This window comes from Podarcis raffonei, chromosome 2 (assembly GCF_027172205.1).
Source record: "Podarcis raffonei isolate rPodRaf1 chromosome 2, rPodRaf1.pri, whole genome shotgun sequence".
Lineage (NCBI taxonomy): Eukaryota > Metazoa > Chordata > Lepidosauria > Squamata > Lacertidae > Podarcis > Podarcis raffonei.
The window spans coordinates 97,921,793-97,945,909 of record NC_070603.1 but is presented as its reverse complement, the minus strand read 5'-3'; the positions used below and the strand labels follow the sequence as shown (position 1 = coordinate 97,945,909).

The window sequence follows — 24,117 nt, the reverse complement described above, 5'->3', positions numbered from 1 at the left end:
TGGAGGGGATGGGAGTGGGACGGGGGTTTGAGAATGGATTACATGCAATCTATTCAGAACAAAAAGCTAAATTAATAGTGAACAATGTGGTGACGGAGGAATTTAAAATTGAAAAAGGGACACGACAAGGGTGCCCTCTATCCCCTCTGTTATTTATTTCAGTCCTGGAGGTGCTATTGAATATGATCAGAGAGGACCGGTTGGTACAAGGGATAGAGGTCGGAGTGAAACAATATAAACTGAAAGCTTTTGCAGATGACCTAGTTTTGACACTGCAGGAGCCAGAATCCAGTACAAAAAGAGTTCTCGAACTTATATCTGAATTTGGTCGGGTGGCGGGATTTAGGTTGAATAAACAAAAAACTAAGGTTCTGACCAAAAATTTAACAATTACAGAAACAGAGGGGTTTCAGAGAGAAACAGAACTGAATGTGGTTAAAAAAGTGAAATACCTTGGGATCTATTTGTCCTCCAAAAATTTGAATTTATTTAAGGATAATTATGAGAAATGTTGGTTGGAAGTTAAAAAGGATTTAGAAATTTGGTCAAGATTGAAACTTTCCTTGTTGGGAAGAATTGCAGCTATAAAAATGAATGTGTTGCCGAAAATGTTATTTTTGTTTCAAACCTTACAGATCGTGGACAGAGTGGATTGCTTTGGAAAATGGCAGAAGGATATATCTAGATTTATCTGGCAGGGCAAAAAGCCCCGAATAAAGTTTAAAATATTAACAGATTCGAAAGAAAGAGGGGGGTTTGCCCTGCCGGACTTGAGGTTGTATTATGAAGCTGCAGCCTTCTGCTGGCTGAAAGATTGGTTTTTGTTGGAAAACACCGATGTCCTAGATCTGGAAGGTTTTAATATGCTTTTGGATGGCACGCATACCTATGGTACGACAAGGTTAAAGCACATAAATTGTTTAAAAGCCACATTGTCAGAAAAGCAATTTTTGCAGTCTGGATGAAATATAAAGACTTACTAGAGAGTAAAACTCCGAGGTGGCTATCACCAGTGGAGGCCAAGGCCCGAAAAAGACCCAACATGGAGGCCTATTGGCCGAAATATTGGGAATTGACTGAAAAAATTGGAGACAATTGGAAGTTGCAGAGCCAGGACAAACTAAAAAATAAGGTGCGAGACTGGCTACATTATGCTCAAATTCAAGAGGTTTTCAAAATGGACAAAAAAGTTGGTTTCCAGGTGGAAAAGTCGAAACTAGAGACAGAATTGTTAGAACCAAAGACAAAGCTGTTATCTAGAATGTATAACCTGCTGCTTATGTGGAATTTACAGGATGAGACAGTTAAATCTGCTATGATTAAATGGGCACAGGATGTTGGACACAACATTATGTTTGAAGACTGGGAAAGGTTATGGAACACCGGAATGAAATTCACGGCCAGTACGGCCTTGAAGGAAAACATTATGAAAATGATATACCGGTGGTACATGACCCCAGTCAAGTTAGCTAAGATACATCACCTGTCTGACAATAAATGTTGGAAGTGTAAGGAAGCAGAGGGGACTTTCTTTCACCTCTGGTGGACATGCCCAAAGGTTAAGGCTTTCTGGGAAATGATTTACAATGAGTTGAAAAAGGTATTTAGGTATACCTTTCCCAAGAAACCAGAGGCCTTCCTGTTGGGCATGGTAGACCAGAAAGTGTTAAAGAAGGACAGAACTTTGTTTATGTATGCTAGTACAGCAGCAAGAATACTCATCGCAAAGAACTGGAAGACACAAGATTTACCCACGCTGGAGGAATGGCAGACGCAGATGATGGACTACATGGAGATAGCTGAACTGACCGGCAGAATCCGAATTGTGTCTCCACAGCCAACAATCCCTAAGCCTGCTCTTCTAGAGCAGCTGTCTTCGGCACCAGGAATCCTACACATTCCCTTGCCACTTTCAGTGCAGTCAATGAGCCTTGGGGAAATTAATCAAGACTGGGAGTAGTAGGCTCCAAGCCAGAGGGCTGCCCTTTTAAGACCTTCCACTCTTCAGGTAAGAGGCAGAGCCTAGGACAGGTAATCTAGCCCTTGAGGAATAAAATGGTTCAGTCTCAGAAATTGTCAGAACACTGTTGATTGCCTGGAGCTCTCCAAGGTTCTGTAATGGTACCCTATGTTGGTGCTCCATAGTGCTAAGGCCCTACAAATTGCCAGTGTGGTGATGATATTGAATGTGGGTTTCTAGCCACCAATATCTATATATATCTATATATATTTACTCATTGTAATAGAGTGCCACTGAACTGCAAAAACAACAACACCCTACTCAGTGCATTTTTTAAAACAGAGCAATAGTTAGGAAGAAATCCAAAAGTTCCCACTGTATACTACACAATAGATTCATACTTGATTATCCTCAATACGAAAAACCACTTCCCCTTCAAGAAGAAGACAACAGGCACGTTACGCAAATCAAGGCTGGAAAACATTCATTCCCCATTCCCAGGGTTTGCTGTACAGCACTCACGACCACCTCCTACCTCTTCTCCCAAATGCAAGATTTTTGCAGAAAAGGAAGCAAATAAAGTTACGAGCATGTTGTGAAAGTGTGTTGCTTGCATCACTTATTTTAAAAGGGCCTGTTGAGAATCTGGTGCATTCATCAACAGCTGGTATTAAGCCAAGAAAGAAAGTGGGTGATGTGCAGAAAGCAAGGTCATATATAGCCAGAAGTGACTTTTATAGACAGTGGTGCAACATTTAACCACTGCTTTGTAAGAGTGCAAGGATGGGCTAAGGGACAAATTTAAGCATCATTCTAGATGTACACACCACTGAGCTTTCATTAGACAGTAGTTTATGATTCTGCTATTCCAGAAAAATGAAAGAATGTACTAGCTTATTCTCTGCTCCTATGCCTTTTCAAGTTCTCATTGTACTATATCAGGGATGGGGAATATGTGGCCTTCCAGATGTTGCCGGACAACAACTCCCATCATTCTTGACCAAGCTGGCTGGAGCTAATGGGAACTGGACTCCAACAACTTCTGGAGGGAAAGAGGTTCCCCACCTCTGGCTATACATGCATCTGCTTTTAATGAGATGTTTTATATTGTTGCTAAGGCCCCTTATGCATCCTAATGGATCAATATTTCCCAAACTTGGGCCTCCAGTTGTTGTTGGACTACAATTCCCATCATCCCAAAACCAGTGGTCAGGGATGATGGGCATTGTAGTCCAAAAACAACTGGAGGCCCAAGTTTGGGAAACCTTGTGATGGGTGGAAAAATTGTGTATATTGAATTACATTATAAATAAAACAGTTAATAGGTACTATAGATTCTAACATGGAAAAAGGCTTTGCCTACCTGGTCCCTAATTTGTAAAATCTGGCACAAATCAGCCTGAAAGGCACCACCTTTAATTCCTCTGATTTGTTGAAGTGGACAACAGCTACTCTCGCCCACAACCATTCCTTTAATTCTACTGTGCAAATCCTTACAATAGAGTCAGTACCTGGAACTACAGATGGGGCGATGAACCCAAGGGCCACATTCTTTCTTGGGGAATTTTCTGAGGGCCATATCTCAGTGGGCGACAGGGCCAGGGGCAAAAGTGAGTGGAGAAATGAATGCAACACCTACATTCGTACAGCAAGATGATTTCTGTACATGCCTCTCTCTACTCTCCATCCAGGTCAGCAAGAAGCATTGCCAGCCAGGACACATTCCAGCCAGGCAAAAACATCTGAGGAGGATACGGAGAAAGACCAGTCATGGGCATGGCTGGGAAGAGAGGGTGTGTCCTGAGGACATTCTTGAGGGCCAGGGAAAGAATATTGAGGGCCAACGTTAAAACCGCACAGGTTCTGCATCCTGGACTGCACCATGACTCAAATAAAAAATTGCTCCCTCCCTCCCCACAGTCTCCTGTCGAGAGCATATTTCAGTTTCCAAGCTAGTTCCGAAAACTGTTTTTTTCTTCTACCCCATAATCACTAGATCAAAGGCTGGAAGCTTATACCAACACACCTTTCTGTAGCTTTAACTTGAATATTAACCTTGTCTACTGCGAAGTAAATCCTACTGAATTCAATGGGGCTTCCTCCCATGTAAGTGTGGTTAGGATGGAGGCCCCAGGAAACTGAATCATTTCCCTGTTTCCAGATTCTAAAAACTTTGCTTTTCACTAAGCTCTCTCTGATAGTGGGCATATTTGTTCTCAAAGCTCCAATTAGGTTTCCTGAACAAACTGTATATAAAATTAATTTGGCCATGACATTCCCTCCTATGAAGCAACTTCTTTTTTAAAGTGTTTTACCATACAGTAGTAAAATTATGCAAATGATCTCAAAAAATATAAATTAAACAAACTTATCAGACCCACTTGGAGATGACTTTTTTTGTAATCCGAGTCAATCTGTAACTTCCCTGCCTGCGGTTATAGGGAACTGAAGAAGCAATATTAAAAAATCTCAATTAGGTTGTATTTGGGTGGAGGCCAAGTCTCGCTTTGTCACAGTACTTGAAGATACATCGTTCCAATTTCCATTTTCATCTCTAGGAAATTAATTTTGTCGCTCCCTTGCACTTGTTTTTTTTTTTTAAATACACAAACAGAATCCCAGGGAAGTAGAGATGCACAATCTTCTCCACACCCTTCTCCTTTTAAATTAATACTTTATCAGGCGTGCCATTTTTATTTTAACCAAACAGATGCAATTTATTTAGCGCCTGTTCCAAACATCCTGCTTCTCTGGCCTTGCAGCATTCACAATTACAATTGAAGCCATGATTGTTAAAGTAGAAGCTCCTTGTCCAGGGGCAAGAGATCACAGATTAGCGCAGGCCTCCAGAAGTTGCTAGACTATAAGGCTCATTATCCTCGACCATTAGTCATGCTGGCTGGTGGGACTCCAACAACATGGGGCGGGGAGAGACGAGCCACACTGGCTACCCAGGTTGGCAGATGCCAGAGACAAACAACGAGTGAAATCCTATGCATGTCTTCTTGAAAGAAACCCTTGGAATTCACCTCCCAGTGTGTGTAGAATGGCAGCCCTATACAGTGGACGCTTGGGTTGTGAACGTGATCCAAGCAGGAAGTGATTTAGCGCTTCTGCGCATGCACGACTGCCGAAACCGGGAAGTAACGCATTCCGGTACTTCCGGGTTTCGGTGGTCTGTAACCCGAAAAAATGCAACCTGAAGCGTCTGTAACCCAAGGTATGACTGTACTGGCTATAGGCAGGCACCTTTGCTGTAGTGTTGCAGACAACTGCCAAGAGCATTTTTATCTCATCATGCCCACCTGAACATATTATTTAGTTATCTACGCTAGTTTTAGAAGCTTTACTGATAGCATGTGTTCTGTTGATAATTATCGCATATATACTTACTTTTTAAGAGTTTTGTGGATTTAAACTGTTTTATTGATAGTTCTGTGCTAAAGCTACAGTGGACGCTCGGGTTGCGAACGTGATCCATGCGGCATGCACGTTCGCAACCTGCAGCGTCCGCAACCCTCAGCAGAGCATCTGTGCGCACACGGGTTGCAATTCGGCACTTCTGCACATGTGCAAAGCGTGATTTAGCGCTTCTGCGCATGCGCGACCGCCGAAACCTATAAGTAACCCATTCTGGTACTTTCAGATTTCGGCGGTCCGCAACCCGAAAAAACGCAACCTGAAGCGTCTGAAACCCAAGGTATGACTGTATTTCTAAATCTGAACAAATAAATGCCTCTAACTCTTTTTTAAAAACTTCTTATCAAATAGGGTAACACATATTTTTCATTGCATAATGTAGTTCTAGGCTGTTGTCACTTATACAATAGTAAATGCCCCCCTCCCCATTTACAGTTTTCTTTGTGTACATAAAAAGCACTGGGTTCAACTGATATTTCTGCCCCTGGGATACCATATTTTTTGCTCTATAAGACTCACTTTTTCCCTCCTAAAAAGTAAGGGGAAATGTGTGTGCGTCTTATGGAGCGAATGCAGGCTGCACAGCTAACACAGAAGCCAGAAAAGCAAGATGGATTGCTGCTTTCACTGCACAGCGATCCCTCTTGCTGTTCTGGCTTCTGAGATTCAGAATATTTTTTTTCTTGCTTTCCACCTCCAAAAACTAGGTGCGTCTTGTGGACCGGTGCGTCTTATAGAGCGAAAAATACGGTGTGTATTTTTTGTCCCAGACAATGTTAAAGTATCACTGGGGGTGGGGGTGGTGTTTTTTCTTTCTTTCTCAAAATGCCATTAAGTTTTTTTGAAACAAAAACAGATCAAGGAAAACAGGCAAGTGCCCTTGGTTATGTACAGGGACCCCACCAACACACATTCTAATTGCTTAGGTTAGTAAATTCTCCGCAAGAAACGTTCTGTGTCAAGTTTCTTTGCTTGAGCTGAAGAAGATTTAAAAATCAATAATATGAAAAACCAGGAAAGGTCAAAAATTATGCTCTGCTAGGTTCTCTGGAGGAGTTTGGCCAACTGCTCTATCAGCCCAGCGTAGACAGAGGCAAATTTAGGGGAGGATGGTTGGCAAAATCATTTATCAGGAGAGAGATCGTATCGGACAATTTCTCTCCTCCCCCTCACAACTTACAACCGTATTTTATCTGAAGAGATCAAGGAACCATTATGGATGGAGAAGCCACAAAGCAGGGCGGGGGAACACACAAAAAGATAATTGAAACTACAGCATCTCATTGTGCTTTCAGGTCCCATTCTCAATTGTCATCTTTTTTTCCACGAGTGCTCAGCATTTCAGGGCACTCTTAAGTATTAGCAGTAACTTTTTTCTTTTCTTTTTAAGTTTACGCTTCTGTAAGTCGTTCTGTTTAACTCAAGGTAACTTTTTCAGTAGTAGAAAGCACCTTGGCAATGTCATGCGAGGGGGAGCTGTTTTCTTATTTGCTTGGGTTCCAGCAAAAAGGGGATTTCTGTGACACTTATTAAAACAATGGAAAGTAAGGTAAGAAAGTAAACTAAGAAGCATCTTTTGAAGATTCCCATACAGTCATACCTCGGGTTACAGCTGCTTCAGGTTGCGCGTTTTCGGGTTGCGCACCGCGCAGAACCCGGAGGTACAGGAATGGGTTACTTCCGGGTTTCAGCACTTGTGCATGTGCAGAAATGCTAAATCACGCTTTGTGCATGCACAGAAGCGCCGAATTGCAACCTGCGCATGTGCAGAAGCGGCACTGCAGGTTGCGAACGTGCCTCTCACACGGATCATGTTCGCAACCCAAGCGTCCACTGTATTTTAATCATTCTTAAAGGCCGGTCACGTGTGGTCTGTGAATCACGGAGCCTGCAATCCCGCACAAGACTGAGTGGCACAGTCCAGACATAAAGCTTGCCATCTCCGTAAAAGATGAAGCCACGATTTTATCCAAATACTTTATTTGTTTTTGGTTTGTTTTTAAAAAGCTTCAACTAACAAGCTGGTTCCGCTTCTGCTTTCGATTATTTTAAATTACTGGCCTGGCTGATGCTCTGTTTAATTAGCGCCCAGATTGTGTACCCCCGTTTCTCTTTATCAGTTTAAATTAGAACAAAGTGGCAGGGAGCCATTCCATGGGGACTTAAACAAGGTTTGCAAATGTCTCTCTATTCATCATGCATCTGCCTCGCTCCACTTTTCATCTGCGCACCAAGCTTAATCCTCCTGGCTCAGTTAGGTGAGAGAGGGGCCAGAGTTGCTGGCCAAATCTCTCATTTGGCCAAACCCCTCAGCAGAAACCAGCACAAGGAAGAAGGAAGAAGGAAAGAGAAAACACTGGAAGACATTAATATTTTCAGGCAATGGCAGAGAAACGGAAGCATGCTTAACACAATGGATCTGGTGATTATTATTATGTGGGCAATTTATATACTGCTTCATATTTCAAGGAAAATCTCTAAGTGGCTTACCATAGCCTAGAAATAATCACAAACAAAAGTCAATTTCAAAAAAAAGAGTCATAAAACACCCACATTTGGAGCGGCACAGATAACAGTTAGATTAGATATCTGCTTATGCATCAATATAAAATGAGACAACTAAAATATGTTCAGTTTGCCAAATTCAACCAGTTTGAAGTTAGTAATAATATTTGCAAATAAATAAGAAAAGGTGAATTTAAGCCTGCAATCCTATACTGAATGGGACTTAGTTCTGAGCAGAGATGTGGAGGATTATTACACTGTAAGGCTGCAGTCCTAAACACACTTACAAGAGAGTAAGTCCTGTTGGACACAATGGAACTTACTTCTGAGTATACATGCACAGGATTGCACTATAAATCTACTGGTTCATAACAAGATTGGGAGCTTGTCCACACTGGAATTTACTGTGCCTTTGCAGCTGTTCTCATTTAATTTGTGTAGTTCACATGTTACTCTCAAACAACACCAATCTTGATGCATGTCCCCTGTAAATCTGGGTTTATCTAATACAAGCAAAATCAGATAAACTGAGGAATACCCACCCCACTCCTTTCAATCCCTCAGATTTGCACAAAACCAGAAAACTGCACAAGCAAATTTAAAATTGCCTGACACTTCTCGGGTGGGCAATTTAGAACAAACAAACAAACAAGTTGGGTGTGCAGCCATTGGTGTGCAATATGTGCATGCCCTTTCGTACCTAATTACCATAATAGAATCAACCAATTAGAAGGCCAGGACAAACACAATGGAGCACCTGCTGGTGTGAATGTGAAAGACCAAAGTTGCTCTTCATAAACAAATTCTAATATATGTGGGAGTGGACAACTCTGGTCTAATGTGATTGGTGGGGAAATGGATGAACAGCTAAACTCTGTGGCTGTGACTGTAAAAGATCCAGGATTAGCAAGAGACTATAGAAACTGATTTGGTCATACCTTGCTGGGGCACGCCCTGTGTTAACTGATAGATATCAACTCAGCTGCTGCCTTTTTTAATGGGGACTCATCTGCTTGTTTGTTGCCTGCAGTTCTGTGGATCAGACTGAAAGGAGACACAGAATTTTCCTCGGCAATAATTCTACGGTGATTGTGGCCCTCCTAGAAATCTAGTGGGGAGCAGTATCTGTTGGGTCATACTGCTTCGGACCTCTATCCTAGGCTCACCTTGTATATTTGTAAATAAATTCAAATATTACAATATGAAAGAAGCTTCATGTAAGGGGTTATGGTATTTCACCATAGTGGTCGTATTCATCATAAGTTTGTGCCCTCACTCATTTGTCTGAATAGGGCTAGTGTAGCAGTCAGAGTGCTGAACTGCGACCTCAGTTGACATCTTTGTTGGCCATGAAACTCAGTGGGGAAACTTGATGTGCTTACTAGTCCTTAGCCAAACCTTAATAATAATAATAATAATAATAATAATAATAATAATAATAATAATATTATACCCCACCCATCTGGCTGGGTTTCCCCAGCCACTCTGGGCAGCTTCCAGTGGAATATAGAAACATAATAAAACATCAAACGTTAATAACTTCCTGGTACAGGGCTTGCCTTCAAATGTCTTCTAACAGTTATATGGTTGTTTATCTCCTTGACATCTGATGGGAGGATTTCCACAGAGCGGGTGCCACTACCGAGAAGGCCCTCTGCCTGCTTCCCTGTAACCTCACTTCTCGCAGTGAGGGAACTGCCAGAAGGCCCTCAGAAGAGGACCTCAGTGGCATAGGCTTGTTGTAAGGATATATATTAAAGGTTGTTAAATAGGTTTAAATGCGAAGGGTGTGTGATTTGGGGTGAGCAGCTGTGGAATGCAATACTGAAGCGTGATATGACCACACTTGTGATTAGGAGAGAGATAGCCCAGAAAAGCAAAAAGAGGGGAAATGGACACAGAAAACAACGCAGGAAGAAGGACTATTGTAGGAAACTGAGGGAGGAAATGGACAAAGGAAAGGCGGTATGACAAACACCACAAAAAACCCAGCCAGATCACAACTTCAGTAAAGTCAGGATTTCAAGTTGGTAGGTTTTATTTTTTGATCTGCTCAGCATCTGCAGAGCTGTAATAGAGAAATAGCATGCGACGATTTGCACATCAGCAGAGCAGCGCAGTTGGGCTTTAGCTTCCTTAGGGGAAAAGATGGAAAACGTTGCTGTCAGAGGATTACTACAGCTGTCTACTCGTTGTGTTTCATAGTGCCTACTGCCTGTCCTAATGCCTGTGCTGGACAGGGTGCGTAAACTTTCCTTGCACCACATGTTTATAGTCACTCACTTGTTACACATTAAGCAGGCACAATGTGTGTACTCCTGACTAAGTTGGTTATCAAGTACTTTTTTAAAATCAACATTCTTGTGCAGCACCATCTCCACATACAGTCACAAGTATGTCCCAGTATGAGACTTACTCCCAAGTAAGTGTAGGTAGTATTTCAGCCTAATGCTGCACACTTGCGTACACCTGGAAGTAAACTGAAATGACTTCAATGAGGCTAACCTAATAGACATTGCACTTATAGGGAGTCTTTCATCACAGAGCGTTTAACATCTAAGTAAACCCGCATAGGAGTGTGTAGGTTGTTAGTTTCTCTACCCTCTGTAGAGCACCTGTGGCCCTCCCAATGTTGCTGGACTATAACCCCTATTATTCCTGACCTCTGGCTATGCTGACTGGGGCTGATGGAAGTTGGAGCCACAGATCCCCCATACCTGCTGTACAGGTTACAGAAAAGGGAGGTGGTCTGCTTTCACTTTTTATTAGTAGAAATCAAGTAGAAATGTTTTATGAAGTTTTTTCAGGCTTAAATACTCCTTATTAAACAACTTTTCCAGAACTTCCTACAATGTGCATAATGCCAAATATAATGCTGTCATTAAAAAAAAGCTTGAATTTTCTGACCACAACTCAGCTATAATTATTTATTAAGTTTAATCTTTTTTTTAAAAAAAAATCTCTTCACATTGTGAGTGTAATTAAAGTGTAATTAACCACTTTATTTTTAAAATGGATTGTTTTTCATACAAACATTAGTAACAGGTGTGGGGAACTGTTGTCCGACAACCCCCAGGGGGCGCCACATCAGCTACACCTGGTTAATACAAATTGCAGGTGCCAAGCACCTTCCTAAAAAGTGGCATTCTCCTTTCTATCACACACAGAAAGGATGTCTCTCCTAAGATTATGCCTATCACTGAAACCATGTGGGTGCATCATGCAGAGAATAAAGTATGTGTCTGCTTTCAGAAATATATTTTCCCAACTGCAAATTTAAAACGGATAGATTAGCCCATTACTCCACTGAAACTCATATAATTCATCCACCCATCAAAATCTATTTAAAACAAACCCCCCAATTTTCTTTCTTTCTTTCTGGCCTTTAATCTTGCCCAGCAAAATGAAACCCCAATAGGAAGCCAGGGCAGCACTACAGGCACTTGTGAGCTCAGAGCAAAAATACCAGCAGCCTCTCTGGGCATTTCCTACTACTGATAAGAAAGAGCTTAAGTCCCACAGATAAGAGAATGTTCTTGGAAATTTAACCCTGAAGAGCCTCTCTCTCTCATCCCTTTTACAAGCCCCCCCCCCCCAACAAATCAGATGAATGCTGGAAAGCTTGGAACTCTTAGAACGGGAGCCGCCTCTACTCTTCCAGAGCCCAGATTTGCACCCAGAGAGCTGTCAAGGGAGTTCCTCTCTTCCTGCCTTCTTTGGACAGGAGCACCCAGCCAGAGAAGTCTCTGAAAGCAGTGCCAGTGTCTGTCTGTGTGCATGAGAGACAGAGAGACACCTGAATCTGCAACCCTCTTTGGACTCTTGTATTATCATAACACACCCCTTGTGGGTTGAGCAACTGACAGCTTGAGGAGATTCCCTTCTAAGCATCGCATCTGTCCTCACTCACCCCTCCCTGCCCCCACCCCTCCATCCCAAACCAAAGAATCCGGCTGGTCTGAACAAGTTGCCTCCATTCTACGCTTAAGTGCTCCTTCAATCCCAGCCTCGGGGCTCGAGTCCACACGCAGCTAAGTAACTCCTTTGCTGCTCAGTGAAACATCCCATCTCTCGCTCGCTCTCCAGTCACTCTTCACAGATCGCTCAAAAGAACAAAGCACATGGGTTGTGTGCTTTGGCGGTTGGGTTTTTTGCACGTTGCCAATCAAAAAAAAGGAGGGAAGGAGAGCTTTCACAGATCCAAAAGGAAAAAGGAGGAGGAGGGGAGAGAGAGAGAAAGGCAGGGAGGGGAAGCCACAGATAATATGATAATCCACACGCCCAAACTTCCAGCCGGGCTCGAGTGTAGCCTCGGGGTGCCCGCAGCCAGACACCCTGCCCTAGTCTCTGAGCTTTGTTCCTGGGAACACCCAGACGCGGGGGAAACAGCCCGGAGGATTAGCTTTCGCTGGCAGCCAGGCAGGGAGGGAGAAAAACAAGCCGGCGAGCGAGGAAGCCTTCCTGCACCAACGCCGCCCTCCCGGCGCTGCTGGGCGTGAGCGCAGCCGAGGAAGCGTCGAGGGGCAGCTTGTTGCGACTGACAATGGCTATTACTGGGGCTCCTGGCTTCCTGCTGCTGCTGCTGCTCCTCTTTCTCTGTCTCTCTCTCTCTCTCCCCGCTGCAGATGGAGAGAGAGCGCAAGGCACCCCATCCCTCTCCATACGCGCGGAGGGGTGCGCATCCAAAGACCAGACAACAATGCGTCCCTCTCGCAGCAGGGGAAACGCGCCTACCTTTGCGCTCTGGTCGCGGCTGCTCCTGCGGGCAGGAGATGCGTCTGTCCCCACGGCAGGAGCAGGAACTCCGCCGGCGCCGCTGAGTTTCGCTTCCCTTCCGAGCAGCACGTGAGAAAGCGGGCTGCTCCGGCCGCCGAAAGCCTCTCCCGCAGCCTGGCCGCGCTGCTTTCCCGGGCGCTTCGCCTCTGCCGCGGGCCACCCTCTCGCCTCGCTCGGCCGCTGCTGCGCCTCTGCCCAGGCAGCGCGGATGCTGTTCCTGCACGCTCGGCGGAGATGGCACAGCCCTGCGCCAGAGAGGGAAGGAAGGAGGGAGGGAGCGAGGGAAGGAGGGAGGGAGGGCTCTAGCGGCCGGGAAAGGGTCCCGCACGGCGCTCGCCGCCTGGCAGAAAGCAACGCCGCCCAGGGAATAGGCAAAGAGGCTCCCCGAGGCTCGCCAGGGAAGAGCAGCCCCACCCTCCTTCGCCGTCGCTTGGAAAGGCGAGTCTCGCCCAGGTGCCAGTTGCGGGCTTGAGCGGGGACTTGGACCGTCCGGAAGAAGCGCTGCGCTCAGACAACTTTCCGGCGGCCTCCGGTGATACTTTGCAGTGGGATTGGGTCACACACGTGAAGGCAGGTGGTAGTCAGCGTGGTTGCCTGCCAATCACCCCCAGACCATTGGCCATGCTGGGAGTTGGAGTTCAAAGACCTCGGCGATGCAATATGGTGCAACCACCGCACAGATATTGTTGGACTACAACTCCCAAAATATATATACACAAAGTATCAGATGTGGTGACAGTGATAATCATGCAACAAAACAACAACACCACAAACTGACTTATAAGTATAAAACCAAATTTACTAGAATAATAGGTAGAATAGAGATAGGATATAACCATTCAAACAATAAACATACTAAGGTGCTATGTGGAAGACAAAGCCTGGGGATACTGTAAACATGGAGTGGATAAATGTACAACTCTATCTTAACAAGTTACCATGTACAGTAAACGTTATACAGTCTCGGTAAATGAACCGTTCAACAAGTAGCGTAAATCCAATCACGGAATGGCAACGCCGTGCCGCCACAAAGGCAAGAGTAGCACACTGGAGAATATGAAAAAGTTTTTCAAAGCTTGAACTGGATGAGATGTTCTTCAATGGGCCCTGAGTTGGAAACACAATGCCGTGTACATGGATCAATCACGGGAACGCAAATCAAAGCCACCACCCTGGTGAGAATAACGCAAGTAGGCCAAAGGAGACCTGTTCTCCGGATATATTACAGGTTTCGCTACACACTTCATCAGTCTGTAAAGCTGCATGATACAAAATAGCACTCCAATTACAATGTGTGGTAAACCATAAAAATTAGAAAATATCAGTCTATTACTATACCTTACCCAATCATACAAAACCGTTTGCTCAGGATAAAGAAGGTATTCACAAGCACAGCTAGTGTTCAGACTCATAACAGTTAAATACAATACAGGTATATAGAATCAATCATCACATGATTACATGGTTAAAGGTGCAGCATCACTTTTCTGTTACAACCAAACAACAGTATACAAATTAACTCACACATAGCATCCCAGATCGAATTCAGGATTCAAACCCTTTGGATACAAGGTTCCTAATTGAAATATTAATTTATACTCCTTTTGTAACAAGGCTCTTCATATATCTACAGTTCTAAAGGGTTGTTTTTTGAAGGTCCGCAAGATAAAAAAAACTCAGATCATTCTCTGTATAGGCTGCTTGCTGGAAATGCTGGACTAATGGGGCATCTAGACATACAGTCATACCTGGGTTGAATGTGCTTCAGGTTGAGCGTTTTCAAGTTACGCTCCACAGCAACCCAGAAGTAATGGAGAGCGTTACTTCCGGGTTTCGCTGCTTGCGCATTTGCAGACACTCAAAATACATCACGCGCATGTGCGGAAGAGGCAAAACATGACCCATGCACACGCAGACACGCAGTCGTGTCTTACGTTCTATTCAGGATGCGAACGGGGCTCCGGAACGGATCCCGTTCGAATCCCGAGGTACCACTGTATATTACATATTTTGGACCTATGCTCAGAAATTCTGGTCCTAATTGCACGAGTGGTACTGCCTACATATAACAGCTCACAAGCACAGCGGAGGCAATATACACAGTTTTTAGTAGAACAATTTGTGAACTGTTGCAAGACAATCTTTTGTCCATTCATTGTATTAGTGAATGATTTTACGGGCAACACAAATCTGCAACGTGTGCAGTGACCACATCTATAATGCCCTTTCACCAATATATGAGGATCCTCACTATGATATTCTAAGAAATCAGTGTGGGTAAGAACATCTCTAAATGATCTAGTCTGCCTTTTGCCTAAAATTGGCAAATTTTCACAACCTGGAATATGGGAGATGACATGCCAATGTTGTTTAATAACTCTTTCAGTAGAGGAGGATAAACAATTGTACTCTATAGAACCAAAAATCCTGTTCATTCTTGGGTTTCGATAACAACAAACCCTATCTGGAAGTTCTTTTAGCCCTATCAAGGGCTGTTTGAATTATAGTCTGTGGATAGCCTCTATCTCTTAATGAAGAGGAAAGAGATGCAACATTTTTTTAAAAATCGGATTCAGAAGAGTTTTCTGCAGCCAATCAGAAGCCACACTTTGGTTTCCGAACATTTTGGAAGTCAAACGGAATATTTTCCATTTCCAACTGTACTAATTTGTATGAATAAACTTTCAGAAGTAAATCAGCCATATATATATATATATATATATATATATATATATATATATATATATATATAAGGTTTTAAGAGGGCGGGGGTTGTCCCGGTGCCGAAGACCAGGGACTTGGACCCTTTGAGTCATCCCCACACAACTGCTACTTCCGACAGTCACTCAATAGCCAGTACAAGATGCAGAGCTTCAAAGGGGGTGGGGGGAGGTAGAAGGACCCTTATTGAAATCCACAGATAGCATCTGCCGGCTCCTCCCAATTTATCCCCTCTCCCAGTAGCCTTCACCAGTAGCAAATGGGGTCTTCTGCTCCATCCCCCAATAATTTAAGTATTGACTATGGTGCTTAGATGCTGTAATGTGGAATGGAGGAGGAGGGGCAGGAGAGGATATCATCTGAATGGGGCTCCATGGAGATAGTTGGGTTTATTCCTATTTTGAGTCAACCTTTTTCAGAAAATGGCCATCATCACCCCCATGGCAGCATTGTTTGGAGGTGCATTGGAACCTTGGTTCTCGAACTTGATCCATTCCAGAAGTCAGTTCAACTCCCAAAACGTTCGAAAACCAAGGTGCGGCTTTCGATTGGCACAGGCGCCCCGGAAACAATAGCCGACAGCCGCGGTGGACGTTCGGCTCCCAAAAAACGTTTGAAAACCAGATCACTTACTTCTGGGTTTTCCTATTTGTTCGTCAACTAAGCCATTCGAGAACCAAGGTTCCACTGTACTGAATCAAAGGCTAGAGAGCCACCTGCCAGGGACTCTCCTTCAGGTATACAGATCCTCCTTCCATGCAACAGCATGTCATGGGGGGGGCAGTGGTAAGAGAACACTGAGCTGTAACAGGGCAGTTGTGATGTGTGAGCCATTCATAATCTTAAAATAAAGGTAAAGGTAAAGGGACCCCTGACCATTGGGTCCAGTCGTGGCTGACTCTGGGGTTGCGGCGCTCATCTCGCTTTATTGGCCGAGGGAGCCGGCGTACAGCTTCCGGGTCATGTGGCCAGCATGACTAAGTCGCTTCTGTCGAACCAGAGCAGTGCACGGAAATGCCTTTTACCTTCCTGCCAGAGCGGTACCTATTTATCTACTTGCACATTCACGTGCTTTCGAACTGCTAGGTTGGCAGGAGCAGGGACCGAGCAACAGGAGCTCACCCCGTCGCGGGGATTCGAACCGCTGACCTTCTGATTGGCAAGTCCTAGGCTCTGTGGTTTAACCCACAGCGCCACCCGCGTTCCCAATCTTAAAATATATGGCATTTAAAAATGGAAGCTGTTGTGGGACTGGCAAAGACCTGCATATGGGGCCAAGTAATCATAGTTCTAGTCTGTTGTCCTGGGGTGGGGGGGTGGGGTGGGGAGGTCTTCCCATATTAACTTCAATTCCAAACTAGTAATCTAGGCAGAGAAAACCCAGAGCAGAGTGCCTTGGTTTTGCATTACTCCTTTCCTTTGGCACGGATAACCACATTTGGCACATATTCCAGTGGTATATACAGGCTGGCATCCATTTGCCTTCCACAAATAATCTTCAATCAAAGTCAAAGGAGTAAGTGCCTTCTCTAAATGGCTTCTAAAGGTCAGCCAAAATTTATAGCTGCTGAGATAAATACTCTTTATCTATTCCACTGCTATATTATTATCAAATTTTAAAAGGGCTCTGTGAAAATATTTCTGGCATGGTCGGCCATATTTGAAGGAGATTTAAAGAGCTGTAATGTACAAAATGGCAAAATTATTTCTGCACAAAGCTTAATCTCTCTTGCCATTCTCACCAGTAACCTGAAGCTGCAAATCTCTGCCGAGGTATTCAGAAGTTCCCCATTGAATAAATTGGGACTGCTGCCAAATCATAAGCAAGCATAGGATTGGGCTGACAGCGATTCAATGGAGCACAGTGTTAATGTTTAAGCTGGAAATGAAGCTGGTAATTTTCTTCTCTGGATATGAGAAAACTAGGGGCTGTGCCCCTGCTCACTCGCCCACCCACCCCCCAGCCATTCCCCCACCCCACATTAACCCCTAGAGCGGATGACACACAGTTCTCTATTTCCATTCTGTCAGAATCAGGAGAAGCTGGGAAGGTGGATCAGTGTCTGGAAGCAGTGACAAGATGAATGGGAGCCAATAAATTGAGGCTGATAAGACCAAAGTGTTGTGGGTGTGTTCAGGAATTAGATGTACAGCCTGTTCTGGGAGGGGTCGCAGCCCCCCCCCAAGAAAAAGGTTTGTAATTTGAGAGAACTTTGTAATTGTGAGCAGATTCCAGCTTTCCACTGGAGTCTCAAGTGGCTTCAAGGAGTGCTTAAGCCCAGCTTAGGTTGGTTCACCAGATATGGCCATTCCTGGGTCAAGACAGCTTGGCCTCAGTTGCTCATGATCTGGTGACCTCCCACCTGGTCTACAGTAATGCGCTCTACATGGGGCTGCCCTTGAACATGATCCAGATGTTGTAACCAGTGCAGAATGTGGCTGCAAGGTGGATAAGGGGGGCAGCCCAATGCAATCATGTGCCGTCAGTCGTGAGAGCATTGCACTGGCTGCCAGTGAGCTACTTGGCTCAATTCAAGGGAGCAGTAATATCATACAAGGCCTTAAGTGACTTGGGACCCAAGTACCTAAATGAGTGCTTTCCCCAGTATCAACAATTGGCAGGGTTATTGCCTAGTTGCCATTGTCTCATGAGAAGGCCTTATCGGTGGTGGCTCCCCATTTGTGGCATGCTTTTTTAAAAAGGAAAATCACATGTGCGCGCACACAAAATGTCTGTAGATTTTCATCCCTGCCCCACCTAGGCAAAACAATATTTTTGGCAAATCAAATGCCATGTGGAAAAAGAACCTTATACACAGTGTTTATTTTATTATTATTTTTTTTAAGGAAAATGGGTGTGTGTTTATTTCACTCCTGATCCTAAGACACATTTATAAGAGAAGGGAACTTCTGAAGGAGTCAGACTGAGCGCTTGTTCAGAAAATGTGTTTAAACCATTAACTTATACCACATCAAAGGTTTCTTTGGGACATCCAAGGGAAGTCTCTTTGTTATAAAGTAACAAACAAATTAATCATAAATTGGCTAATACAATGCAGCATAAACATAAATTTGTAAGTACATTGAAGCCAGAATCTTAATATATTCAGACTCCTGGTCTAAAGAAATAAGAGACCCTAGGCTAAAAGGAAACAAAGGTGAGCATAACTTAATTTATGAACTCTGAACACAGGGCTCAAAACCCTGCTTCAAGCAATCAGCAGCCATCTTCCTTTCCTATGTATATCGGGATAGGAGCAAAGTTATACCTTTCTCAGCTTTTAATTAGCGTAATCCTGTAATTGAATGAAGGGAAGGAGTGCAGGATCCAAGGTTAGGACTGGGATTTTTAAGCCTGTGAGAGTTAAGCTTTCTCCCTTCTAATCCAGCAGGCAATAGAGACCTTACCAATTCCTTGATCTGATGTTCCGCAAAACATTCAAGCTGTTTCTTTGAGAGCAATGTAAAGGTGTGTGCCTATTTGTTGTGTGTGCCTATTTGTTGGCATCTGTCTGTCTCAGGAGACAATGGAGAATGCGTCCAAGGGTGAAGAAAAACCAATGTGTTCGCAGCTCCAAAGTGACGTTCCCAGGGTGCAAGCCTGGGCAGTGTGTATGGAAGAAGAGTTTGGATTTGATACCCCACTTTATCACTACCCGAAGGAGTCTCAAAGTGGCTAACAATCTCCTTTCCCTTCCTCCCCCACAACAAACACTCTGTGAGGTGAGTGAGGCTGAGAGACTTCAGAGAAGTGTGACTAGCCCAAGGTCACCCAGCAGCTGCATGTGGAGGAGCGGGGAAGAGAACCCGGTTCCCCAGATTACGAGTCCACCACTCTTAAACACTACACCACACTGGCTCTGTATGGAGGTCCTGGGCTGCCCAGATGACAAGACCCCCTTCTTGGCCTCACTGATGTGGTCCAAAGGAAAGGAGAGCAAGACATTTGGCACCAGCTTGGCTGCAGGAGTTGTTGGAAGAAGGTGTACAAGACGCCACCCAACCATCTTAGGGACTCCATGCCGGATTTGTGTAGGTTTTACTCCATAGTCTTTAATTCTCCTGAAGATATCCACAAGGCAGCAGAGGTTTAGGATCAGAGTTTTCCTTCTCCTAGATGGGCTACCTTCCCAGGTTGATGAGCTTCATCTGCCCTTCATCTCCCTCTACAGCAAGTGCAGAAACCGGCTTCTTGACCATTGGACCCACTATTGGTCTTATCCACTCACTCTGCAGGATTGTTTGATGCAGATGTAAGAAATCTGCAGATGTAAGAAAGATATAGGGTCATACTATCACATGTGGTGGACCTGTGTAGTTATCGGTGAATTTTGGAATAATATCTACAACGAATTCAAGAAATTATTCAAACTTACCTTTAAAAAAAAGACCAGAGATTTATCTATTAGGTATATTACCAACAGAAATTTTTTAAAAAATAAGACCATTGTTCAGATATGCAGTTACGGCAGCTAGAATACTTGTGGTAAGAAACTGGAAAAGTGAAACAAGACCAATGATTACAGAGTGGCAGACACGTATGACAGAGTACTTGCAACTAGCAAACTGGCGGGAAGAGTTAGAGGAGCTTTAAATCAGAAAGTGAATGGAGAATGGAGATTATTTAAGGAATATTTAAGACTATACTGTACAAATAATACCATACTAGCAGAACTTGAATGATACTTGTAAGTAAAAAAAAAAAAATGTACGGCAATAAATATTTTGTCGGATTATATGAAAAAAATATGATATAACACAAAGCTGTGCAAGAAAACAATGACAGCATAAACAGTGTAATGAGAACGATTGGCTGCTGCATTCTGGATTAGTTGCACATCTTCCAGACGTGCATGCAAAATGAGAAAATGTGCAGAAGGGGGCATCAATAGATGCCTTTGAAATATGCAAGTCAGTATTTGTTCCCCAGGATTATCACCATGCCTATGTGAGGTGAATAGCGCAAATTCCTACATTTGGGACAAACAAGTTTAATCTTACCAATTCCAAGTTGTCATAAATTAAGCCTAAACAGGCATCCGTGTTTGTCTGGAGGCAAATACAACCCTGGGGGAACAGATAAACAGGTTTCCCTGGTAGCCAAATCGTTTATCAATGGATCCTCCTTGCTATCTCTGGAGTCAGGAAGTCTGAAGTGGCACCCTATGTCATAAACACAGTAAATGTTGCAGAGGGCCTGATTTCTTATATTATAACACAAGCAAGACTGGTGCCCTGATCTATTAAACCAGATAAAAGTGAGGGCAAGAGCAATTCCAGATCAGAGTGTGACCCTGTGCACTGCCCTCAAGTCCACTGAAATTCATGGGACTTAACACCCAAGTAAGTGTATAGAATTAAGTGTAACTCTGTATGTTCTTAAGTTTCCTTTTAGATTCTATTGTTAGGAATTTGAAACACAAAGATCCGCCCCCTTTATAGAAGCAATTTGGCCGGGGCTGTCGCACAAAGCAGCTTGCATAAAATAATCATGAAGTGCAAAAGAACAATACTAAAAACCATTCAATTTACAAAAAAGGGAAATGCAGCCCAAAGCCCCAATACATAACTCAGGTGCATTATATAAAGAAACCTACAAATACCTTAAAACCAATATCAGACCAATAACTTTATATATATATATATATATATATATATATATATATATATATATATATATACACACACACACACACACACACACACACACACACACACACCCCCAAAACAAGTGGTTCTGAAAGCTCAATGGACTCTGGAATGCCTGCCTCATGGGGGCCTTTTCACAAAGACATCTTGCCATTTACTGTGTTAGTTTTACTGGTTATAATGCTGGTGCTTCTGTTCTGGTTTCTAACACTCATTTTACGCTTCAGCACCTTGTTGTGTTATGGAAATGCGATTTTCCATATATGGCCACATCACTCCAAATTTTAAACAGTGGGTATGGCCCATACGGGCAGGGGTACCTTTACCTTTATATGCCAGGATACCAGCCCAAATTTTGTTACCTGAAATTACAATGCAAAACTCACAATTTTCTGAGTTAAATCAGCTGCAAGTGATTTTTTTTTCCTGGAAACAATAAAATTAGTGGAAATTAGGGCTAACATTCTCCTAGATTCCACTTGACTTCCAGATGTGACTTTTATGTGACAGAGCACATAAAATGTGGAAATTAACAGGTAAGGAAATGTTGGGGAGTGAAATAAAGTGCTGCCTGAATGAAGTATACAGAGTAATTCTTAGTGGGTGGAAATGCACTTTAAATGGATGGTGTTCATGCAGACTCTATCCAGTGTTTCCTAAACACTGAATTCCTTCTTCTCCTCCAAGTGGTTGCGCTCTGGGTTTTGTGGAGTTTCTCCTGTCCCTCACTTGCCCAGACTGGCGGAGTTCAGTAGCCATTTATCTAGAGAGACTACTCCACACAGCAATTATTGGGTGAGTTTGGCTTCTAATTGCATTGAAGGAAACACAACTCTCTGCAACTTGTCATCACTGCTTGTCCAAAGCTGGTGGTTATGTATACCCTCTGCATTCCCCATCAATAAACAAGGCAATTTAAGACAACCAGTTGTGTTACAAAAACAGTGGTGGGCTCAAGTCAGTTCGCCGCAAGAGCTTTAATTTAGCTTTTCTTTAAATCAGTCTAGGGACACAGAGGAGACAAACAGTACACTGTGGAAGTATTTAGCATGCTAATGATATAAGAGAGTTGGCAGAGAACCAGACAGTATTTAACAGGTCTAAGCAACACACGTTCTGAACATAGCACGGGGAGTTGAAAAGTGAGTGAAGACCAGTCTTCCCAATGATGTTCCAGATTCTGCCAGACTCTCTCTATGGCACACCAAATTTTGCCAAAATGACCCATCAGGTCAAGGGCTGCCCTCGTTTTGCCCTTTACCCACCAGATTTCTTCCTGATCCACCCCTGACTGGATCAGTTTAGGTCTAGCTCCATATGCCATGCTCTGTCCTCTGCACCTAAGATTGATTCCACATTTTAGCACTCCCAATACATTAGTTTTCTACAATCAGCTAGAAGATTACATTTTTACCTAGGCATGCTGATGCTTCTATTTCTGGCTTTTTCAGTGGCTTGTTGGCACTCAACCACCCAAATTTGCTATTAGAGGGAAGGATTGTTTCTGTCCACACTTTGCAGAACTCTCAGATCCTATTCATTTAAAAAAAGAACTTTTCTCCCCTTCCTCTTCCACATGCCATTCTTTCCATCTTTATCCACCTTCTGTCACACACAGTTGTCCTGCTTTTTACTATATTAACGCACACCCTCCCTTTTCCTAGTAACTTGGAAAAATTAGCTTCTGCCTTGTTTTCAACTCCTTTTCATACATTTTCTCTTGGCTTCTATAAGTTCAGGGCTCTTTATTCACATTCCGACTCATGGAGGCAAGTCCACCAGGATGAGTGGGGTGCTGCCTCGCCAAGCTCAGTCTGTCCCACTCACTTGTCTACCTCCTTGCTAGCAGCCAGCCTAAGCGGTGGCCCTGGCTGTCACCTTCCTTCTCCTTAGTCTCAGTGTTGCCTTTGTAGAACTCAGCAAGTAGGAGCATGGGAAAAGAGCCAGGATCAATTGGCTTTAGGTGTTATTGGTTCTGGCGCCACCTACTGCTGGCCTCCTGCCTTCTGTGCGACCATTCCCTCTGGACACCAGTCTCTACTGATTCCAATACAGTGGTACCTCGGGTTACATACGCTTCAGGTTACAGACTCCACTAACCCAGAAATAGTACCTCAGGTTAAGAACTTTGCTTCAGGATGAGAACAGAAATTGTGCGGCGGCAGCAGGAGCCCCATTAGCTAAAGCGGTACCTCAGGTTAAGAACAGTTTCAGGTTAAGAACAGACCTCCAGAACGAATTAAGTACTTAACCTGAGGTACCACTGTATAATTTTGCAGGTTTGCTTTGTCCCTCCATGCTTATTGCTATCAATATTTGCAGATGTCCATTGGTGAGGTTAATTTAGGGTGCCTCATCCTATACCATTTTTTGGTGTCCTCTGGATTGTGTCCAAACCATTTACATAGTATATGGAAACAGTGCAATTCTGTTCATGTCTCCACAGAATTAACATCCGTTGAATTCAATGGGACTTAGTCCCAGGCAAGTGTTTACAGGAACGCAGACTGATTAGCCTTGCTAAGGCTCCAATCTTATGCACACCCGAGTAAGCCCCACTGAACACAGTGGCGCTTACCTCTGAGTAAACACGCATAGATTTGCATGATAAGGCACTGCATTCCCTTGTTCCTCTCCTTACTTAAGTTGTGACTTGCTGTTTTAATCCTGTACGGCTGTGATAAAATCCAAGGACCAATGGTTGTGTGGTACAAACAGATTGTTCCATAGCCACAGAGAGAAAGTATGATCAACTCATCTCTTTACCAAATCTAAGGGTACTTTCAAGTAGGGGCTTAATTTGCAAATGGGTCACTGAGATATTGGAAATGGGTCATTGGCAACATGTGTTTCCCCCCACTGCCTTTATTGGATTTTCCCAAGAAAGGGAAAATCTGGATTAAGTGGGGGGAAACTAGGGGCTGGCATTTTCATACCAGTGATGTAGTGAGATCACTGCAAACAAAACAAAACCACTGCATGCATGAGGAGCACTGATCCCAAATTAAACACCCATCTGGAAGTACCCTAAGAGTCTGAGATGATGCTCATCTACCTCCTGTTATAGAAAGTAAGATATTAGAAGA

At 43.7% G+C, this 24,117-nt stretch overlaps 1 protein-coding gene across 1 annotated transcript in view; it reads right to left on the bottom strand.

Moving 5' to 3' along the window:
- The window catches only part of FRMD4B (FERM domain containing 4B), a 247,633-nt gene extending 234,828 nt beyond the window's left edge, over positions 1 to 12,805 (bottom strand). Inside the window, exon 1 of the mRNA XM_053378234.1 lies at positions 12,620 to 12,805. The gene's annotated coding sequence lies outside the window, so the exon portion shown is untranslated. The remainder of the gene's footprint in view (positions 1 to 12,619) is intronic.
- Positions 12,806 to 24,117: the final 11,312 nt, after the last annotated feature.